The sequence below is a fragment of the Cuculus canorus genome, chromosome 2, assembly GCF_017976375.1.
Source record: "Cuculus canorus isolate bCucCan1 chromosome 2, bCucCan1.pri, whole genome shotgun sequence".
NCBI lineage: Eukaryota > Metazoa > Chordata > Aves > Cuculiformes > Cuculidae > Cuculus > Cuculus canorus.
In genome coordinates this window covers 89,518,679-89,539,355 of record NC_071402.1, presented here as the reverse complement: position 1 = coordinate 89,539,355, position 20,677 = coordinate 89,518,679, and the positions used below count along the sequence as shown (strand labels likewise).

The window sequence follows — 20,677 nt, the reverse complement described above, 5'->3', positions numbered from 1 at the left end:
GCTACACACAAGCATTTACTTTAAATTAAGAAACAGAAACAACGCAAACAATGGCAAAAAAAGTCAGCTCTGTGAATGTGATATTTGTGTGATTCACCAGCTGGTTGATTATTTGGCCCAGCACATGGACAAACTGGCAGCAGAGGCAGGGTAACCTTCCCCAGGCATATGAGTGCTAGGGATTTGGAGCTTCTTTGCCAGGAGTTGGACAAATGTTGATGTGTAGCAGTGGAATGATGAGATTTAGGTATCCTGGCTTCACCCCATATTTGGGAGGAAGTATACTGAAGCAAGTACAGACCTTTTTGTCCTAGCCCTTGTTCTATGCTTGTTTTCCCTTCTCAGTCCTGATTACTTTCTGTGGCCACTGTCTTAGGCTGCCCAACTGCATTAGACTGTCTTTGACATAAAAATAAAAAATTAACAACTTCTGATACACTCACCCTACAGAAATGGCCCAACTGTTGTGCTTTACTCTGAAAGGTGTTGGGCAGCTTAGATGTTGCAGCTGTGTCTGCAAAATACCGTAGCTGTGTTGTTATTGGCAACAATTGCTTGAGGCTGCAAGGCAAAAACTGTAGGAATATTTAAAACCTCTTATAGTAACAACTGAGAAAGTTGGGGGAAAAAAGACTGGCAAGTATTAAGAGCTGAAGAGGGACTTATGCACCTGAGAGCATATTAATTTGGATATCAATTATGCCACTAAGGGCTACTATATCTCCATGCAAACCTCTCTGGTTTACAGCAAGTTTTGCAGGGAGTTTGTTGGACAACATGGTGCTGTGGCCCCATGGATTAGGAGTGAGCTTGAAAGAGTGTGAAGGAAGTATGTCTGGGAGTATGGGGTTTGGATGCAGGGGTCTGTTCTAGTAAGATGATGAGACTTGAAGCTTCTTCCTCTCTCCATACAAAAGATGAGTTTGGGCCATGCCATGTTTCAGCTACCTTGAGCTGACCAGGAGCTATAGGTAGTCTGCACTAAATGAATGCTTCCCAAGTTTTGAGGTTTCTACCTTCCTCCAGGCCCCAAGCACTGCATGACAATAAATGAGTTCTGTCAACCTCTCCCCATCCCTCTCTTCTGTTTGGGGCATTCCCTCACATCTCTCCCTTCCCAGGGGCACGTTATATGAGCCAGACCCTGCTGCAAAGCTCCCCTGCCAGTCCCTGCCATGCTGTTTCAGGTTATTAGCCAAAAAACACTGGATGAAAAAGACAGTGTTTTCTTCTCCCTGCTGACATTCTCACCACACAGGACTGGGAGACTGAATACAGAGTAGGTGACCATGTTTTATCGAAATCCAGCAGAGGGGAAAACTTGTATGTTGAAATGACAACAATGAGATGCGTAATAAATTGCGGGTAATTAACAGGATTTGGGAATTTCCATCCTCCCCAACTTACTGCTAAGTGTACAACACCAGGAATCTTTCTCTACGGGATGCTGGCTTTTGAATCTGTCACTTGCTACCTTTTTCTTTTCCCTTTCAGAAGCGGGGCAAGGGGGGGAACGACCCCAAACTTCTTTCCCCAGTCCTCCCTGTAAGCAAATCTTAAGTCATGCTTTAGCTTCCAGATTTCCTATGTACTTCTGGAACAAATGTATGGCTCTGTCTACTACCTAAGAATTGCTATGCATGGCATAACTACCTTCTAAAAGAAGCAGTTATTGCCCTCTGTGAGGGCAAGGACCACCTTGCTCTGGTGATTAAAATTCAGGAATAAAGCAAAGTTTCTCAAGAGCGCTCCTGTTTGCTTTGTACTTCATTCCAGCAGCTTGTCTCCAAAAACTCCTACATCCTTACTTTGCAGGACATATTCTGTGATGGTGTAAAATGTCAGGCATTGCCACTGCATGTAAGAAATCTATGGTTCTCAAAATGAAATGAATTCTGCAATGGACAGAGATTGAGGTATAGGTTCCGCATGGGCACAGCTGGCATGGAGTACATATATATGACAAGAAGGTATACAGAGGGGCTTCTCTCTAGTCATAGCTAGCCTTTGTTCTAGCTCTTAAAAATCTGAAAGAATGATGCAACCTTCAGTAAAACACTTCTCGTCCCTTTTTGCTGTCCCTCTAAGTCAAATGATGCAACACCTGAGGCTGTTGATACATCAGACTGATCTCACAGCTGACTAATAAGGAGGCAGACAAGCAAAGGTGAGCCTGAACCAAATAATGGGCATAATGGCTTAATGCCTTTGTGTAACTTCTTATGATCAAACATCAGCAGAAAAAGAAGACCAAAAGAGATTATATTCCTCTGGGACTCCCTAATTTTAGAGTACAAAATGAGTTAGTCAGAGGAGGGATGCTTAAAATGAATAGGATTGTTTTTCAATGCATGGTTGGTAATTCCTTGCTTCAATCACAAAAACCACTAATAGATCTGTGGCAAAGAAAGATGAAATTCTCATTTCAGTCAGTTTTTGTTCTCACTTACCCCAGTGCAGACATGTTCCTTCCTGGTGGTCTGGCTCAGCTGCAGCCAAGGACATTAGGTCGCTCCTGGAGGATCTTTACTGAGAGTACTGATGCTCACACTGCAGAGAACCCTGCCCAATCACAGATGGAAAAATCCATATTTTAATTTTTTTTAACTGAACACACTGCATCTAGTGGTTAAGGTACTGTAATTACAACAATTTGTCACTGTCTGTAGTGTTGCTGCTTTATAAAACAAGCAATGGTCTTACAGTCTTTCAAAATATGGTGGCCTTATTCAGCTTTCTCCTGATTATAACTATCATCCTCAGTAGGTATTCAGTTAACAGTCCCTCATTCGCTGTGGAGCTTGAAATAGTGATATTTGGAGTATAATGCAATTACTTTCAAGGTGTCTCATTAAATCTACGGGAACTCTTATTTTAGCTCAACCAGTGTTATTATAGATACTTCTGAGGGAACATGGGTTTCTGTGACATTGTACTCTGAGACTTATTGATTAACAATAATAAAATCTGGCTTGATTGCCTATCTGGAATTTCAAGTAAAAAGCTGCTGGTGCAGCATCAACAGCTAATTGACTGAATAACTCTTCCCCCATCAGAGATCATAAAGATAAAAGAAAAGAGATCAGGGCTTAATTGTTTTCTAATGGAGACAGTTGATACACAGACTACTGTTGCATTAACCAAGCAGCACAGAATGCTGTTTTCAGAGGTGAGGTAGGAGATGAGCTGAGCGTGCCTGTGTAGAAGTAGCCCATGTAGAGCAGCTCAGTGGTATGTTACCAGGTCCCTTGCAGAACACCTTCAGGAGTGGATTATTGCTCCTCTGGGAAGAAAACCCCAACGCTGTTAGAAGGGCAAGGCAAAGCCAACAGCTTCTCGTTGTGCTGCCATGGCAGCTAGAGCAATCTCAGATGGATAGTTGTGCTTCAATCTTGGTACTATCAGTGAACAAGAAAGCTACCTTACATTCAGAATCCAAATCCCACAAATCAAATAAGTGTCCACAAATTAACTAGGGAGAAAATGCTGAAGGTGTTAAATTGCTTCCAGAATGTCGTCACACAAATATTAATAGAAACCAAAAATATTCAGGGCAGGTACCTTAAATAATGGTCTAATCTCCAAAGCAAACCCTTAGAGGCCCACTAGTGTGCAGCTGAACTGCAAGGGTCATGTCATTGCAAAAACTCTTACCTGAAACGGAAGGTGCACCCGTGTGTTCCAGCATCCTCTCCCTAAGGGTGACCATGTGGAAGGATGTGTGAGAGTCCTGTTCAATAACACTCCCTATCTCAATCTCATCCTAATCTACAGTAACTGCAGACTATCTTAAGGCCTGAAGCCTAACATTTAAGCTCTTTTCTTAAATTTGCATCATTACTTATAACCTTATTCTGAATAGCCACGTAAATTGTCCAGTCTGTCTCTGAATTCTGCTGTGCTCACCAGCATCCTGGAGCACAGATCTCCCTGCTATTCATGAAGTGCTCACCCTCTCTCATACTTTTGTAGCCATCAGTTTAGAGCCACCAGCTGTCCGCTTGCTGTTGTGTTGCTATTTCCGGAGAATAGAATTTCTACACCTTTAATCATTCATTATTTATTGTACTGTGTCATCTCCCATTTCTAGCTCCTCTTTAGAGCAAGAAACTTGGAGGATTTAATAACTTTAACCTGAGCCTTTCTAGCTGTTCAACTGCCCCTCTTATTGCCTTCTAAGAAACTTTTAGTTATTCAACAGCCATTTTTTTTTAAGATAAACAGCACTGAACATGCTGCTGCATGAGGCCAGTCCATTCATTCATCTTACAACATTATGACATATTTTTGGCATTTATCTTCATCTTATTTCTTATGAATCCTTCTTGTTTCCTCTTGACTGAAGCTGGAGATTGAGCATAAATCTTTGCTGACCTGTCTGTGTTTGAAAAATGTGTCTATTTTCCCTAATTTATCTGTAAGCTAGGGACTAAAAAACAAATTTGGAGAGTGGAAAAAAAATGAGAATTTAGTCTCCTGCCCATCTGGCAGTCTTTACTGCTCCATGGAGAGTCTTAGGACTTGACTTAGAAATGTACAGTTTTGGTCTAACCGTGGTGTGTGCTTGGGGGAGTTAGGAGCAGAAGTAGATCACTAGATCACTAGAAGACCTAAATGATTATATTTGAAATAAAATCCGTACCAATATAAAAGGTTAAGATAATCTCAGAAATACCAAGCTTGTTTTCTCTTCTCATAGTGCTTTTATTCACAGACTTTTATTTCTGTAATTTGAAAATACTTCGGTAAATAAGGAAATTGCACGGTTTGAGTCAAACTATGGCCAAACATATGACATAAGTTGCAAAACTGTGGAGAATTTTAACATCACAGCATTATTAACCTTTGGTCTCATTAAGATCTAGTAGATAACTATAGTTCCAGACTTCTGCATACAGACAGATGCATTTAGATAGCCAGAATTATAACTTCATTTGTGCTGATATGAATACTTACAGGTTATCAGCCCCTCCCTGGTTTCTGTCTCATAGTGTCAGTAAGTTTAATATTTATTAACTGTGGGATGAAGGAAGAACATGAAAGCAATACTGCTTCTCTGTAGCTTCTCAGTTTACAGTGTAGCATTCACAGGCCAAAATCTACCTGAGGAAGGCTCATGCAGTATTCAGGATCCAGCACAGGTGAGAAATTACGAGCATGATAAGCTTGGTAGCCTGCCCAAATTTTGCACAGTAGGGCTCAGTTCACAAGATCCGTGCCTGTGGGTTTTAATAAGGCAAGCAAAAGGACGGGCTGATGGAGTCCTCACCTAAAACAGATTAGGATGCTGAGCTCATACTGGTCTGCAGACTGGCACAAAGCAGAGCATTGTCCAGAGCCAGCAGAAACTCTTGTTTCATTGGTGGTTGCCAGGTAGCGTAAGCCTTGCAAAGGGTTTATTACCCAAATAACAAAAGAGGTGGGTAAGTTTTCACTGACGTAGAAAGATTACATTGCTGAGGTTCATCTCTGCACAGTTTTCTTCCTGTTGTTGCTTTTTTCTGGCTTATCCCAACCAGAAGTAGAGAATGTCAGAAGTGAGAGAGGAAAACCAAAGCTCAGCTCGTATAAATAGCAGAAACTTGATTTTGAGATTTCAAAACTTTTCTAGCGTAGGAAGTTGGTAAACGTGAGCTGCTGTCTCACCCCAGGGCTACATTTATGAGATCGCTGGAGGCAAGGGAGCTATGGAACAGCTTTCTTAGCTGTGGGGAATTATGCATCCCAGAGTAATCACTGTAATTAAGTAATGGGCTGGTATGTGGTATTGCACCCCAAAATCTCAGCCTCCTGGGAGAAGGGATGTGGTCAGCATCAGCATGTGTTGGGTGGCAGCAGTACACGTGCTTATGCTGCTTGCGCTACCCGTGGTCACAAGGACATGAGCAGGTTGCCTAGTGAGGGGTACAGACCAAAAGAGTTTCCCTTGTTTCTTACCAAGCTCCTTGCATGACATGTTGGCCCACCTCTGTCCATTAAGGATCACAGTTATGACTGCATTGGTTTAATTGAGCTGCTTGTTCTCAAAATGCAGCCTCTGGCTCTCAGCTTCACATAGCTGTAAGTAAATGTTTGAGGAGAAGGGTACAATGCTTAAACCTTTCAAAAGGCTGGGAAAAAAACAATTATCCTTCAGCCTTGTTTACTGGAACACTGGTATCCCAAATTGCCAGATTTTTACAAAACCACTTGCTTTATTCTGAGTACTGCTGGAGTTACTGGCCACAGTTAGACCCCTCTGTTTCAGAAATGCCCACTGCAGAGCACAGCAGTTTAGCTGGCAAAATGGGATCTGACTGTTATAGAAAGCAGCAAAGTAGAGCAAGACAGGCACAAATGATAGGACAGGACCAAGGGCTGTAATAGAGAAGTCACTTTCATGTGTGCCACAAGGGTGCAAACAAGGAGATTATAGTAGGTTATACATCACTGCATTTCTCCACTAGTTACTTTTACATTTACTCTCCTATTCCTCTTCCCTGGTACACAAAAGTTTCCCATACAGGATTATTTTTACTACTATTATCAAGTTTGCTGGCAAGGGAGAGCATAATTTACAAAATAATTGTCATTTGCCATGGTGTCTCCATCATCCATTGTGTAGCATCCCAGGCTGGCCATAGGCTCCTGTATAAGCTTCCTGCTTCAGACAGGTTTTTATGCTGCCAGTTGGCTACTCCTTCTCCCCATCAGGAGCAAGTCACAGGCACTGAATGGCCAAAAGCACTCCATATTGAAGTTCATGCTCCTGAATGGATTACACTTATCCTTACATGGTCAATGGTTTTTCATCTTCAAAGCCCTCAAACCAGCAAACCCGTTTTGACTATAAGCCTTTGAGGGCTGCGCTGCCTCTTGGAGTTGTCTGTTAGCATCCAGTCCAGTATAAGCACACCTTGCTGAGGGCTTTTGTTCAGTATTGTGAGTTATCCCTGAGAGAAAAAAGGGTTTTTTAAAGGTGAGAGAAAGAACTTGGAATTGGTATGCTTTTTTAAAGCCTGCTAGTAATACTTCCTATGCAGGCTGCTTTTCGCATTGTGTTTTCTTCCTTTCCTTTGGGAAAAACAGTGCTTTTCTTTATCAAAAGGAAGAATGTAGTTGCTTACAGACCTAGGGGAGAGGGAGATTGCCTTTGCTGTCATTGTTGTATTCATTTGTGGGGTTTGTAGCCTGATTTTTACGATAAGAAAATCTTGTACAGTCATGTTGTCTGTCCACCTTCCTACAAAATTATTCCTGAATTTATTGGCAAATTTAATTCTAGCTTGATAGAGTTACTTGAGATATCAATGTTACTAAATTTCAATAAATTTTAAGGAAATAGATGATAGATAAGCAAAAATGATTGTTTTAACACACTTACTGTGGGACAGGCTAGCGTACTGATCCCTTTCGTCAGAGAATCCACATGGAAAAAATAGGCATCTATAATTCTGCCGTCTGTGGACCTACTGTCAACACTGGCTTACACATCAAAGAGCATTCAAAGTAAATATTGTACCATCAAGGTGTGTGGTAAATTATATATGCAAGTGGAGCACACAGGGTATGCTTTGGGAGACAGGGTGATGGTGCAGCCATTTCAGGTGGCAAGAGACAACACAGCAGGTTCTGTAGCCCCACTTGTGCTCCCCGAGAGCCATGAGGCAATAGGCAACCATGCTTCCTGCCTATAGGAAGCCTGGTGAGGAATTTGGAGAATGACTACTATCTGATTGAGTGAAAAGGCCTTGGGGAGGACTCAACCAGGTTTCTGACCTCATTTTTGTGTTTGAAAGTGAACCACTCTGAGCTCTGATGAGGGTGGTGCTAGTGCAGCATCTATGCTATTCCCAGACTCCTCATGCCACGAGTGTTAATCAAGAGCAATGGCGTGAAGAGCAAAGGCACTAGTTGCAGAAAAGGACAGTGGATCAAAATCACTTTTCTCATCTCCTATAAATCTCACAGTTCTACCTTCAGAACTAAAACCTGAAACTGCTCAGTGTGCAACTTCTGTGTACAAAGCACAAACCTTAAATTGCTGCCACTGCATTACCTTGAGCTTGAAAACTCACTGGCTATATTTTTAACTGCACTTAGATTGGATGCTGTCAAGGGAAGTTAGAAACTCCATCTTTTTGAGTTCAAGGATGTTGAGGATCCTTTAAATATCATTGCAGTACTTGCTCTGTGGCATAGCAGCTTCTGGCTTTTTGTGACTATCCAGCACGTACAGGCAAGGAAGCTCCTATGCATTTGTCTATCACAGAGATATTGCCAGATATTACAGAATTGTTTCTGTAGAAGAGCAAGCCATGGTGTGCTCTAATTTGTGGCAGTTTGGCTTAGACAGCTGGAATTTTAAAACAAGAATTTATCTTAGAGAAAAAAAAAAAAAAAGTGGTCTTATTCTACCACATGTCTGCAAATAGCAGTTATGATGAAGCTCTGAGCCACTAAGACATAGGAAAGATAGGAGATTACCTACCACTGTGCATGCAAATGGCAGATCCCATGTGTGTGTGTGACTTGGGAGGGGGAATGAATGGCAACCTCAGATGCAGCTGACTGAGGTGAAACATCATATTGATGTAATTACTGTAAGAACAGGCATGCCTGCCATGGAGTATGTGCCCTGTGGTGGAAAAAACTTTATTTGGCAGAGCAGCATACTTGCCCTATGCTGTTTTTCTGTGAATAATAAGGCTGTTAAAAGCACTGCTGAAACTTAAATCTAAAATTCAAGGCTGCTTAATGGGTTGGCCCCCTTGCTACTTTGGAGAAGGGCTGATATAGATTTCCATTCCCACCCTAAATCCCCGATCTAACCCCCTTAGGGATGTCAGTTCCTTATCCCGTAGGTCACTTCAAATGCACTGCTTGACACAAGTGGGGCTTGGCCCAATGAAAAAAGCTGCCAGAGGTGGCATCATGTCTGTTAGAGGAACCAAACTGTGTCATTCCTAAATGACCGCTATAGTCAATATAAAAAGGAGTGCTCATATTCTGAGAAGTAATTGCTGTCCAGTGTTTTTTTACCCAGCCATGATCAAGGACTTTCTTTCTAGGATCAGCACTGCAGGAGGAAGGGATTACTTGTCAGACCTCCAGTAGGGAACTGGAAGACTGACAGAATAAATAGTATCAAAAAACTAATTGAATTTGATATTTTCATAGTAACACTTCAGAACCCTAGTTCATTTTTGGCCGTCTTTCCAGCTGCACACAACTGGTGATCGAACTGGTCAACCTTCGAGGTTGCTTGGATGGAGCAATTGGGCTCTCTTGGCTGTCTCTTAGAGACTCACTACTGGGCTTACAAAAATGGACAATACAGAACAATCTGTATTCTCAGTGTATTTTACTGGAGTTTCACATGTCTACAGTCACCACACCAGTTACAGAAGGAAAATGCAGTTAAAGAAGACACACGGGTGAGAAGAGATTTGTCTGGTGTGCTTCACATCCCTGGTACTGATGGCTGGGATCCTTGGATCCTCATGCCAGACTTGGCACCATCATGGTGTGGGACCTTTGCAAATTGTTGTTTGCTGTGCCTCCCCCACCACTCCCTCTGTGAAATGACCCTGGGGGATATATGACACAACATGCTGTAAAGATTAGTCCTTGAATGTAGATTTATGATCGTTGAATGAAATTTGCGGTCCATGTAACACATAATAGTAAGGAGGGCAGAGCAGTTAAGGGGTTTTTGGTAGTGACATGTATGGCCTAGTAAAGCAAGATCCCTTTGCATGCGTTTTGCTGAATGGTAATTTATCCATGTTTTTTAACCTTGAAATTTCACACCTTCAATTGCTCCCTGTGTCCGAAAATGAATGTCACCTAACTGTTCTCTAGCTTCCTGCCACATGCTCAGAAGACAGCTTTGGCAAAACTAAAGCCCAATCTTATGTAAGGATGGTAAAAACTGGGGTGAGTTAGAAGTCAAAGGGTCTGCCACAATGGGCTTTGCATCATGGGACAAAAGAGCCAACATTTGTTTAAAAAGTACTAGCATTCAGTTACTGAAGATTTAAATTCTATTAAGTGTGCGACATAGTGGTGCTAACTGCTAACTTGAAAGAACGGAAAACAGGGACATGGTTTTTCTGCTCTACCTTAGAAAAAATATTTTCATGTGCTATTCAGAAAAGTGAGTTCATAAAAATACTTTTGTTGTACAACAGAGATTTAGGGCTAGCCCTACTACTGGATCTACTTTTTATCTTGATTTTGACTTGATTTCAAATCCAAAGGGTTACATGGGGCTTTTTTCCCTCTCCCCAGTAAGCAGAAGGAAGATGACAGCAATATTCAAAGCATAATCTATTGTGCTTAAGCTATGAGTTAACTTGTGCTGAAGTGATAAGATGTGCTTATTGTTCAATTTAAATGCCTTAAGTTTCAAGCAAACAGTAAAAGCTCACTCATACAATTGCATGAAATACCACTTGGCTGGTGGAGACATTCCTGCTGTGTCTACTCTCATAGTTTTTATCTCATCTGTTTCAATGGTATCTCCACCATATTGCAGTTGGCTGGTGCCACCAGCTGCTTAAAAGTCCGTTTCTGCTCTTGCTGACAGCATAGTATGAGTTGTCTAAAAGGATCATGTAGCATGTGCTGGTTTGCTTTGCATGTTGCAAAGGCACCTGATAAATCGGGAAGTTTAACACAGGCATACAATTACAACACACAGCTGCATACAGCTACTCAGTACATTAAAATCCCAATAATGCATTCAAACTAAAATTCCATAATACATTTATACCCAATCCTTAATTATTCAACAAAATACCAACAGCTTGAGTGAGCTGTGAAAGCGTAAGCTTGGGACCCGTGGGAAACCTTGCTGGCTTTCTCTTAGTTTCAGCAAACAAATAGAATTTGGAGCGTATTTCACACCCGTGGAGAGGATCAGCAGAAAACATATGCATCTTGAAAACCTATTTGAGGACTCAACCAGGACTTAATTGGTACATTTTGTGGTAGAACATTATGAGGCATAAATTTCACTTCAAGTGAGTACAGCTCCAAGCTAAGGATTTTGTTTGTTGCAGTTACTTGTTTTAAGATCTTTGCTTTCTCATTCAAGGAGAAAAAGCTTTCTCTTCCCTGGCATACCAGCAGAATTGTTCTGCAATTTGCAGTGAATTATGCTGTACAAATCTTTTAAAAATCCTGAGGTTTCCATGGTGTCACTGAAAGGCATCATTTGAAGGGAATGTCATTGCTCTTGCACAAATGAGGGTAGAAATTACTGAGAATATTTTCATTTATACCATCTTTTAATGAGAAGTAAAAAAAAAAAAAAAAAAAGAAAAAGAAATTATCTTTTTAGTTTGCATACTGAGCACGTTGGAAAGGAAGAGGCAAGGGCTGCTAGATAACACCATGCCTGATACTATTTTTGCTGCAGTGCAGAACAATGCTTTTAGATGTGAGTCCCAAAGAAAAGAGGTGGTCTGGGATACACCAAACATACATGCAGGTAGCAGAAAATACAAGTGCCTTGCTACCTCCCCTTTGGGACAAGTGAGTGCAGCTCTGTTTCCAGGCTGTGAATGCCCTGATCCCCTACAGGTTGGCACTGAACCTCACAGATAAGACAACACCAAGGAAGTGCTGCTTCATCCTATGAAGCTAAATTGGGGATTACAGTCAGCAGGCCTCTGCACCCAGCACAGTTCCTTGAAAAGCTTGTGAATTCACACATTTTCTTTTCCAGGGATGCCTGGAAGGCATCACTGGTGAAGTGTGTGGCTGTCGTGACTATTTTAATTAGTACTTATGCGCACCAATTCTACTAAATTTAGCGACCGTGTCTGCTAATCTGTGACCCAGCTGGGAGGCATTGGATATCAAAGGAAAAGGGAAAGTAATTGGTTTGGTCTTGGGGATTAGATGATAAAATTGTGATGGAGAATTTTAGTCAATAGATACTATTGTTTCCCCTCTCAGGGAAAAAAAAATGGTTACAGATGCCTGGAAGAAAACCAGTGTGTTGAATATCTGCATGCCATGTACACCCAGTAGAATGCATGGTATTATTGAATCATTTTTGGATCAAGTCCCAAGCAGGATTTTACAGTTTCATCCTATTAATTACCATCTAGCCGTTATCTGGAAGTAGGAGCAAGGGTTTTGTTTGTTGTTTGTTTTTCTTTTTGGGTTTGGGTTTTTTTTATGTGGACCCTGGTGGAGAGTCAAGTTCTTCCAGCAGATTTTCTCTTCCGGTGCTGTATATAGGGACGGACTGAAGATTCATGGCTATAATGTCCCTGTGAGCAGAAGGTAGACATAGCCTTTTCCGCTACTATCAGGAAGGACATATGGTTAAATAGTTGAATGTTGTTTTTCACACTCTCTCCAGAGACCCTTAAAAACTTGTTCTCTTCAGGCCTGAAAGAGTAGAGACTCAGAGTGATTTCAGGCAGATCACTTCTCCCCAGGGTATCAGCTGGGTCTTAGTAGCACAGACCAAGATGAAGATCTCCAGGGCATATACTGGTTCTTCTCACCTCTCCCTAAAAAGTGAACAAGGTGTGGAGGGGAAGTGAAAAAAAGTGAAAAATTTGAAAAAAAAGTAAAAAGCTGGAAGAGGTCACCATGTCTGTGCTCAAACAAATCTCTTCTTGCTGTTTCATCTCCTCCTGCACTGCATCCCTGAGCAAGCACATGTGGCCCCTCTACTCCCCGCAGGTCCAAGGTCAGACAAAAGGACCCTGCATTTGCTCAGCTCTCCTGCGGCTCGGTGGGAGCCCTCATCTCACCAAAGAGAGCACGGGAGAATGGTGCACTGAGAATCCTGCTTTGCCAGGGCTCAGTTTTGCAGATCCTTACCCACGTCTCACTGTGCCAAGACACAAAGTTTGAAAGGTGTCACCTCATTCTGCCATCGAGGTCTTTCAGGGGTTCACTTTGGAGGAAACAAAAGAAGTTACTTTTCCAGTACAATCAATAGCTAAGGGACAGGATTTTTCTACCTTGCCATGTCCTAGGCTTTGACAAAAAATATAGTGCATGTAAAGCCAGCAAGCCAACAAAATAATTTATACTAGCTGAATATTGTAGATTTTTTTAAAATGCTTTTTCCTTAAAAATTCTTCAATGCCACACTATTCTTTCTGTTTAAAGACTACAAAAGAAAAGCATATGTTTTAAGGGTAACCATGCTAACATGGCTGATTGAAAAGGATTAGTGCAAATAGGCATGCAACGACTGATCTAAGGCACATATCAATTTGTGCTCTGCGTTGCTTTCTGGAGAGGCCCAACTCTTAGCATTGGCTACAGAGGTATTCTAGGTTTCTGCCTTCATGCATCTATATCCCATTTGAACTAGATGCTGGAAAGGCAAGAAAGATTGGATATTGCTCAAAATGTACTCCATCACCAGTGATTACAATCAAATGCCAGTTGCCTGTCTGTTTTTTTGAGGTACTTCATCATTTATGCTTTGCTACAGCAATAGCTCTGCAAAACACGGCTTTTCTCTTTGTGTGCCCTGGAATGACTTTTTTTTTCGGCAGAGATTCTGCTATTCAGAAACCAGTGACAGCAGATTCTGTTTCTCTAACTACAGACTTCAGGTGTATATTACTCATAACTAAGTGCCCAGAAAAAGCTTTTACATTGCTTCTGTTCCTCCCCATCGTTTTTTGGGGGAAAAAAATGCTTCAGAAAAATTCTGAAGACACTGGGCTTTTGTATATCCCCACAAAACAGATGAGATTCTTCAACATGAACAAAATAAGTCAGTGGTACATTAGATTTTCTGAATTACAGGAAGAAAAAGGAAGATGGTAGAAATATTAAGGACTATGCTTTACCTTGGAGCAGGGCAGGGGGAGAAGGAAAAATGCTAAACCAGATAAAATAAAATACCTCCTTAAGTTCAGCTGCCTGTGACTTTGGTGCTTCAAAGAGTCACAACAAATAGTCAACCTCGTTTGTTTAAAATGAGATAATGGAAATCATAGTTCTTAAAACCACAAGGGAAGTTCCAAAAAAAAGAATGGACTAAACTGCGGTGGGTAAAATTACAGCGCTTTCTAATAAAGTGCAAGTGATTCTGCGCCTGCTGTGTGTGGGTAACAACATGAATGCTTCCAGGGCAATCACTAGATTATAGAAAGTAGTTACAAGATCTGTATTATTCCTGCTAAAGCTAAGACTTACCAATAATTTGGAATAATATTGTGTTGCAACTTCTGAACTTGCAGCCTTCTGCTGGCTTTGCGGTCAGGCTGTCAGACAAGGCTGTAAGCTGGGAACTTGGCACACAAGGAAACTGTTACAGAAGCGTATACCCTGGGGATACTCTTGGAAACATTGATAAAATCTGAAAACAGAACCTATTTAAATGTTTCAAGGAGATGCTACTCTTTGGGACATGAAATGTACAGTGTTGCACAGCTGGTTCCCCTCTACCCAGCAAAACAGCCTGCCAACAACAAATCAGTGTACTTCCCAAAAACTTTATTGTGTTGCACTTGATGTGGGAGGTTGAAGAGCGTTCAGAAGTTTAGTAAAGACCTTAAAACTTCCAGTCAAATTGGCCATACAGCCCTTACACCCCTATCCCAGAAAAGCTTGAATTTCCCTGTGATATTGGACTGGATTTAAAAAGGAAGTTGCAAGCACTGTGGACGTGGTCAAAATCATGTCAGAAACCCTGCAAAGAGTAGGTGTGTTAATAACAGAAAGTGAATCACTTGTTTGCCTCAGTGGTCTGATGGATCAAATCCACCAGAAAAATGTGAATCTTGAGGAATTCAGAATTTCCTCCCTCTGAGGAACTGGAAAATCCCCAGGAAAACACATACAGAACAGGAGAACCCAAATACCCCAAACTTTACAGAGTAGATGTCTAAATTCACCTCCTCTCAGAGATTTTGTTACGTACAGTATCTGGTCAAAATCCAATCAGAGGCTCTTCAAAGCTACTTTAAAACTTGAGAACAACACCAATTAGGGTAACACCAATTACTCTGGCAATGCAAGATATGCCACAGATATATGGGCTGGTTTTCGACCCCACGCAACTGGTGACTCAGATTTGCCTGTTGCAAGCCAGCTATCAATTTGCAGGAGGTCATTGAGGTCCATTCCAAAATATTTTTTGTTCAGCCAAACCAAATGCTGACTGTTTTGCAAAAAGGTGAAGCTGACACTAAATTTTTCCATGATAGTAGCAGCCAGCACTAAAAATGGGAGGAATATAGATGTCTAGTGTCAGTCACAGCTCAGGAGTCTGCTTCTCATGGCATGAAAAGAAAAAGAAAAGTCTGATTTAAAGCTCACAGGAATTTTAGGTAGATTCACTTAAAGAAAACATCAGCCTCTAAAATTGCCTGACTTGGACTTCCTCTATTTGTGGTTTTAAAAGAAGTGATAATTTTCTTTGTGCCATTCCTGCTTTTTCCGCTTCTAATAAAGTGAGAAAAAGAAACTATGTCCTAAACTTTAAAATTTATTCAATGTATCTTTTTTCCCTTTTTTAAATATAGGATAATGTTCACTGCACTGATTTCTTCGGAGATCTCAGAGCAGTGGGTAGAATGTTTCATTCCCAGCAGAGTGAACAACATACCTTGCATCTACGTTCATTAAATGAGTAAAGGTTTGTCCTCAAATCTGAAAATACTGGAAGGATGGGTTTAAGCATCTAAAAAGAAAACTTGAAAATAACTGACTCTGGGAGCATTTTTCCATAGCAACACGCTTTTAAAAATAATTGAGAGAGGTTAACAGAGAAGTGCTGCATAATTATACAAATACATCTTCATCTCTTACCACCCGCCTCTTGATCACCAAAATGTGTCACAGAGAAGAAGCTGAACTGGGCACCAGTTCGTCACTTGAACCAGCTAAGCTTATGAGAATAAGCTGGAGCCAATGAAGGTTGCCTATTCAGAATCACTGTTTGTCACTGAACAAGAAGAACACAAATAAGTCAACACTGCTGTGAAACTAGCCTAACAACCTCCCTCCTGCATAAGATCCAGGAATAGTATCAAAGCTAATGACCATACAGAGCCTTTTGTGAAGATCCAAATGACCAAGAACACTTCATGTCTATGGAAAGGAACTGCAGATAAGAAATGTCCTGCCTAAGACAGTTGGCAGGATAACTAAGCTGTGTGACACAGGAGGCCTTTGCCAAGGTAGGTTTTGGCTCACTGCCTATCTCATTCCAAACAGCCATGATAGTGATGGAAACCTTTGATGTTCTCCCATTACATGGTCACAAGTGTGAACAATTTAAATCTACAGTGACCAGTACAGACACCTTTTTTTTTTTAAATGCTAGTCGGTTTACACTCATTACCCAGCTTCCTGAGGAACATGACTGAACCTCAGGCACGTCCAAAAAGAGTATTTGCTCAGAAAGAAATGCAGGTTTGCCAGCAAAAAAACAGCCCCGTCCTTGCTGAATGTCACCATTGGTATTGCCTGTTCTGCTGGCTGACCATCCATGGACCAGACGAGTGGCATGGGAAAGCAGGGAAAGGTCACAGTAAACGCTGCTTGTCAATGATCCTCTGTTCTTTCATCTCTTAAACACAAAGAGAAGCCATATGTGGCTGAAAGTCTAATTTGCCTTTCCTCATCATCCTATACTAGGTTTGTTTTTTCACAGTATGGTTTACAATTTGCTGGTTTGCATTTTTTAAAAAGCGTGTTTTCTTTTTGTTTTGTAAAGCCAAACCTCCCCCAGCCAGGTGTTTATTCCCAGCCAACTCCTCACTTGTAGCATTTCTCCTCACTCCACGTGTAACCTCTCATTTTCTGGCTGCTTTCCTTTCCTAGTAAAAATTTCTAACTAGATGTCTCCAGCTGCTGAGGAACTTTAGTCTTCTGACTTCTCTGTTTTCAAGGTTCCTCAGACAGAGTGTCCTCACTGGGCAACAGAGAGGAAAAAGGCTGAGGCAAGTCTGCAGTGAGTCATTTGATGCAGTGCACTTGGCATGGTTGATGCCTCTCACCTTTTCTCAGATACACTGAGCAAACATCCTGGTGAGCTCCATGTGATGGCCAGGCCCTAACAGTCCAGAGCAAAATCAGCTAGAATTTCCACTTTTATTTCAGATGCAGCAGGCACTGGGTCTCTAGTGATGTAAAATACAGAGCCCTTTGGATGAATGAAGGGACCCACCTCACTCCCTTTTTTCTGTTTGGTTTTTTTTTTGTTTTGTTTGGTTTTGGGTTTTTTTTTTTATTTTTAATTTCAGAAGTCCACAGACTCCTTAATTTCAGGCTGCATAAATTCAGGGGAAAAAACCCCAAAACATTATGAAAGAAGTGTTTGGTATTTCCAGGGTAGGGGATAACAGCTGAAGATAACATTACTAGCATACTGGAAAGGGAGTTTTGACCTTTGTGGGGTAAGGTATAAATCGGTGGTTACGCCTGGAAAGACAAAGTCTGCCAGGCTGACCGCACTGCAGAACTGTATTTGCACAAGCTGGCCTGGGTTCTACGTAACTACAGACTATTTAACTCTATGTGTGCAAGCCTCTTATCTCTCAAATCTTCAAATGTTGATAGAAAATACAACAAAAATATTAAATATTGTTTTATGATTTTTTTTCCCAACCTCTTTCTATCCCTTTTGTTCTTAAGGCGGTTGTTTTGTTTCATAATAATTTTCTTGAGCAAAATCAACATGCACTTTCTCCAACTTGAACCAATTAATGCACTTATTCCCCTCTGAAACCATATGTGCATGGTCATGCTTGTTTTGTACACAGAGAATAGAGAATATGCTCTTCTTGAACCATGAGCTGGGATGTGAGCCACTGTGGCAGATATTCCCTGTGGATGGGCCATGGAAGAGTATTCAGGGCAGCACTGATGCAGATCAAATTTAGCAAGGTCTGTGCAGGGTGTCTCAGTAATTTCTATCTGTGATTGGGAAAGGAATGGAATAGAATAAAATCGAATATTTTAGTTGGAAGGGACACACAACAATCATCTGGTGGAACTGCAGGCAAGTCTTGTGGGGTGCAACCAGCAGTGAGTGAAAAGTAAATCGTAAATAGATGAATGTATATATGGTAACATCACGTGGCTATGGGATGTGGTTTAATTAAGGCTTTGCCCCTTCTCAGTCTCTCCACAGATAACATCCAGTTTGGCTCTGCACTGAAGGACAGAAGAGGCTCAAGCTCTGATTGAGAACTCAATCCCAGCCCATGTAAGCATGGACTCACATCAAAACCGTTTGGACACTAGGTGAGTCTGCATGTAGAATATAAGAGCAGGCATGTAAACAAACACTTCCCATTGAGCATCTGTCTTACCCGGGTGTAAAGAAAAAAACAATGAAAGGGAAATATTTCATGTGCAAATAAGGTTCTTGATTACAGGTTCCATTTTTTTACGTATTGCAGTTAGGTCATGCAAGATTAGAACTTGGTTATTCATATATTTGAGGCAATTAGGCTTTGAGTTTTCATCCTTACATTTGTTTGGTTACTTTCTGTACCAAATACACATGCTTGCACAGTTAGTCTCTGTGTGAGGTATAATTTATCTGTTTGAGGGCTGCACTCTGAGTCACTGAATTCCCTCTCAGTGTTCTGATTCCTTTCCCCTAATAATCCATAAGGAATATCCTAGATGCTGTTCAGCTTTTGCTTTCCCTCTAGAAACTGTGTTACGCAGTAAAAGTGACAGTAAGCATCTGCATGTAGCAGGTTGTGATTTTGATTATAGGTGAAAATCTTGCTCCTGAACTACGTATTACTATTCCAGTCTCAACAGTTCTATTAAGAATCTGTCAGCAGCCACAGAGCAGCATGCAGAAAATATACACATGTATTTGCACTAAGTGATTTTTCAACATTATATGTTCGGCTACCATTTTATGACCAAGGGAATGTAAATTGAATGCTGTTAGAGACTTTGGTCTTTTGAAACAGGAATTCAGCTCAAAGCCTATTTAATTTAATTGTTCATTTAATTTAATTTATTTAATTCTGGTGTTTGAAGATCTGTTTAAAATAAAAAAGCCACTGGACTGACTTAATTCCTACTTGATTTCACTACATTCATTAAGGCATTCAAACAATCTGTGTCTAAAAATTAAGCACTCTGTAGAACTTGTCTTGTGTAAGCACTCATTAGCTTTTTGCATTTTTTTACTGTATACACACAGAGAAAAATATGTATATTAAAATACCACAAAGAATGAAAAATTAAGCACTTGAAAGTAAAAAATTACACAAGGTATAATAACTTGTGTAAATCTAATTTGGCCTCTCTGTGTGTTTACATAATGTCTATGTGCTATACAAACACACACACATATATATAAAATGTATAGTATTTTTGTATGTACAGTGAGAAAAGCCTTTAATTACATGACTACGTACTGTTTTCTTCCACAGAGGGCTTGCCTTATTCAGTGAACAGGATAGACCTGCTTCACATGTGGGTCACCTTACTGCGAAGAAAGCTGTTCTGTATACGACACTGCCTTATTAATTGTAGAGGTAGGTGAATCACAAATGAGTTGGGAGACTGGAAGAAGAATTGAAGGGTGACACTTCTTCCCCTGGGAATTAAATTCATAACTTAAAAAGTCGGCTGGCTGGCTATTGACAGGTATCTGAACAAGCTCCTAAGCTCACCTCAATTAAAATTGTCAGGACAAGCTCTTGGTCTAAGAAAACTTCACTGGTTTACTGTACTGTAAAGTAGGAAGCAGCTGTGGGAACTGGCCTGCAGGCAGTTCACAAGGGGAACTAATTTCTTGCTAGGAAATGGTCACAAGCAGCAGATGGAGGTAAATTCTTCCCATGGCACAGCTGTGTCTAGATGATGTACATCGGGTACATCTGTTCACAACTTGGACCAAGCTACGGTAGAACCAGTCTGGGTTTATCTTTCTTACTTTACATTCACTAATATTCTATATCAGTACCATTGTCTTCATTAACCAAATTCATAACCTCATTAAAAAAAAAAAAAGTAGTATGACAAAGTTTATTTTCCTCATACCCAGGTTAACTGGCTCTAATTACCTTACTTAGTTCTAATTCTTTATTCATCAAGTGCTGCACCAGCTACTCCGTCATTTTGCCCTGGAGTGGTGTCAGGCTTCTGTCTCTCCCTCAAAGCACCATAAGATGTTATTCCGGTTGCATTTGTCTCATTTTATGTGAGTGCATGCCTTGAGACTCTGGAATCTGATTTACAAAAGCACTGCACATTCACAGTTGCCAACAGGAGCTGTGCTTTGAAATTACAAAATGCTACACCATGTTCAAGAATGCTAAACTGCTGGGAGCTGAAAGTACCCAGAATTTAGGATTTTGCTTTAACCTACCTGCCTCTGAGTTTCCCAATATAAAAAGAAGGTAATAAGCCTTCCCCTTACCAAGATGCTGTGAAAATAAATTCAATAATATTTGTGAAACACTTGGATACTACATAGGGGAATATTATAAAAAATACCATGAGGACATTAACCATTATTTCTTGAGAGAAGGGTTTGAAGACAATGCATTAAATAAGTCATGGGGCTCCATACTGAACAGGGAGAAAATAAAATATTGAATTTCTCCTCATTAAAATCCAGATTCTCAAAGATATTTTAAGTGCCTAAATCCTGCTGAGAGTCAGGGCTTCTTGAGTGGCCATGTTTGGGGTTTTTTTTTTGCTGAATAAGGCAGGGGATCTA

At 40.8% G+C, this 20,677-nt stretch overlaps 1 long non-coding RNA gene across 1 annotated transcript in view; it reads left to right on the top strand.

Moving 5' to 3' along the window:
- The window catches only part of LOC128851355 (uncharacterized), a 47,187-nt gene extending 27,547 nt beyond the window's left edge, over positions 1-19,640 (top strand). The window contains exons 2-3 of the long non-coding RNA XR_008448715.1: positions 18,102-18,225; positions 19,383-19,640. This is a non-coding gene — a long non-coding RNA (uncharacterized LOC128851355). The remainder of the gene's footprint in view (positions 1-18,101; positions 18,226-19,382) is intronic.
- The last annotated feature ends 1,037 nt before the right edge of the window (positions 19,641-20,677 follow it).